This window comes from Rutidosis leptorrhynchoides, chromosome 11 (assembly GCF_046630445.1).
Source record: "Rutidosis leptorrhynchoides isolate AG116_Rl617_1_P2 chromosome 11, CSIRO_AGI_Rlap_v1, whole genome shotgun sequence".
Lineage (NCBI taxonomy): Eukaryota > Viridiplantae > Streptophyta > Magnoliopsida > Asterales > Asteraceae > Rutidosis > Rutidosis leptorrhynchoides.
In genome coordinates this window covers 406660071-406662815 of record NC_092343.1, presented here as the reverse complement: position 1 = coordinate 406662815, position 2745 = coordinate 406660071, and positions in this window count along the sequence as shown.

Genomic DNA, 2745 nt, shown 5'->3' with positions numbered 1-2745 from the left:
GTAGTTTACCGAAAGGTAATATACGGGACAAGTAAACTGGACGTGTTGCTTTCCAAATACAAGGTTAGCAAGTGGGTGACACAAAACCGCAAGTTTTGAGCTAAAATTTTCAAATCTAAAACCCACCAAACCCACAAAAATATTTTGCAAACACCGGTAAAGGGTTATCCCGGAAAACTTATCTAGGGTAAAAACTAGATTTAATTTTCAAAAGATCAAATGTTTTCATAAAGATCCAATTTCCTTAATGGATCTAAATTTTTATAGTCATGTGGGACTGTAAACCATATCGTTACTACCATTGTTTATACCGCCGTATAGAAAATCACTGATGTACAAAGTGTGAAGAATAAAGAAGTGATTCTAGTATTTCAAGACGATATTGCTTGAGGACAAGCAACGCTCAAGTGTGGGAATATTTGATAATGCTAAAAACGAACATATATTTCATAGCATTATTCCTCAAGAAAGACAAGCTTTTAGTTGCAATTGTTCTATTTACAAGTGATATTCGTTTAAATAATAAAAGGTGAAGACAAAAGACAGATTCGACGAATTGAAGACGCAAACGACCAAAAAGCTCAAAAGAACAAAAGACAATCAAAGAGGTTCCAATTATTGATAAGAAACGTCTCGAAATTACAAGAGTACAAGATTCAAAACGCAAAGTACAAAATATAAAATTGTACGCAAGGACGTTCGAAAATCCGGAACCGGGACCAGAGTCAACTCTTAACGCTCGACGCAACGGACTAAAAATTACAAGTTAACTATGTATATAAATATAATATAATATATAATTAATTATATTAATTATATATATTATATATATATTATAAACCGTCGGTAAACAAAGAGCCAAACTCCTCTGAGCTGTAAAAGTAACCTCCGCGACTCGCGGAGTTTGAAGAGGTTTTCACCGCGAGTCGCGGAGCCCCAAAATTCGACTTTTCCTATAAAAGCAACCGAATTCTGATCGCAATTCAATATCTTTTTCTTCCTCATTCATACGTAAAATTTATATTTATATTTATAATTTATATTTTAATTTTAATTATAATTCTAATAATAAGGGTATGTTAGCGAATGTTGTAAGGGTGTAAGTCGAAATTCTGTCCTTGTAATGCTACGCTATTTTTAATCATTGTAAGTTATGTTCAACCTTTTTACATTAATGTCTCGTAGCTAAGTTATTATTATGCTTATTTAAAACGAAGTAATCATGATGTTGGGCTAATTACTAAAATTGGGTAATTGGGCTTTGTACCATAATTGAGGTTTGGACAAAAGAACGACACTTGTGGAAATTAGACTATGGGCTATTAATGGGCTTTATATTTGTTTAACTAAATGATAGTTTGTTAATGTTAATATAAAGATTTACAATTGGGCGTCCTTATAAATTACCATATACACTCGATCGGACACGATGGGCGGGGTATTTATATCTACGAATAATCGTTCATTTAACCGGACACGGGAATGGATTAATAGCCACTAGAACAATTAAAACAGGGGTGAAATTACATTCAAGGGTAATTGGTGTAATTGTTAACAAAGTATTAAAACCTTGTTACAATTCGAATCCCCAATTAGTTGGAATATTTAACTTCGGGTATAATAATAATTTGACGAGGACACTCGCACTTTATATTTATGACTGATGGACTGTTATGGACAAAAACCAGACGGACATATTAAATAATCCAGGACAAAGGACAATTAACCCATGGGCATAAAACTAAAATCAACACGTCAAACATCATGATTACGGAAGTTTAAATAAGCATAATTCTTTTATTTCATATTTAATTTCCTTTATTTTATATTTAATTGCACTTCTAATTATCGCACTTTTATTTATTGTTATTTAATCGCACTTTTAATTATCGTACTTTTTAATTATCGCAAGTTTATTTTATCGCACTTTTATTATTCGCAATTTCATTATCGTTATTTACTTTACGCTTTAAATTAAGTCTTTTATTTATTTAATATTTTACATTAGGTTTTAACTGCGACTAAAGTTTTAAAATCGACAAACCGGTCATTAAACGGTAAAAACCCCCCTTTATAATAATAATATTACTTATATATATATTTGTATTTTTATAAAAGTAAACTAATATAGCGTTAAGCTTTGTTTAAAGATTTCCCTGTGGAACGAACCGGACTTACTAAAAACTACACTACTGTACGATTAGGTACACTGCCTATAAGTGTTGTAGCAAGGTTTAAGTATATCCATTCTATAAATAAATAAATATCTTGTGTAAAATTGTATCGTATTTAATAGTTTTTCCTAGTAAAATATAAACTATTTCGTATACCTTAGCTTTGACATCAATCATCGTCGCCGAAGGTCTCAATATTCTCGCTAAACGGGCATTATCTAATGGCCATATTCATGGTATCAAAGTTGGGAACGACAACATCACTGTCACCCATCTCCAGTATGCCGACGACACAATCTTTTTTGGGGAATGGAGTAAAAGGAATGCCAAAAACATTTCCAAACTCCTTAAATGTTTCGAGAAAATATCTGGTCTTAAAGTTAATTTTCGAAAAAGTAAACTCTACGGTATCGGAACTTCTCCCCTTGAAACTGATGAAATGGAAAAATATATCAATTGCTCTACCGGTACCACTCCCTTCACATATCTCGGCCTTCCCATCGGTATCCCTACATCACATCGTTCATCTTGGCATTCAATAGTGAAAAAGTTTGATAAAAGACTATCAGAT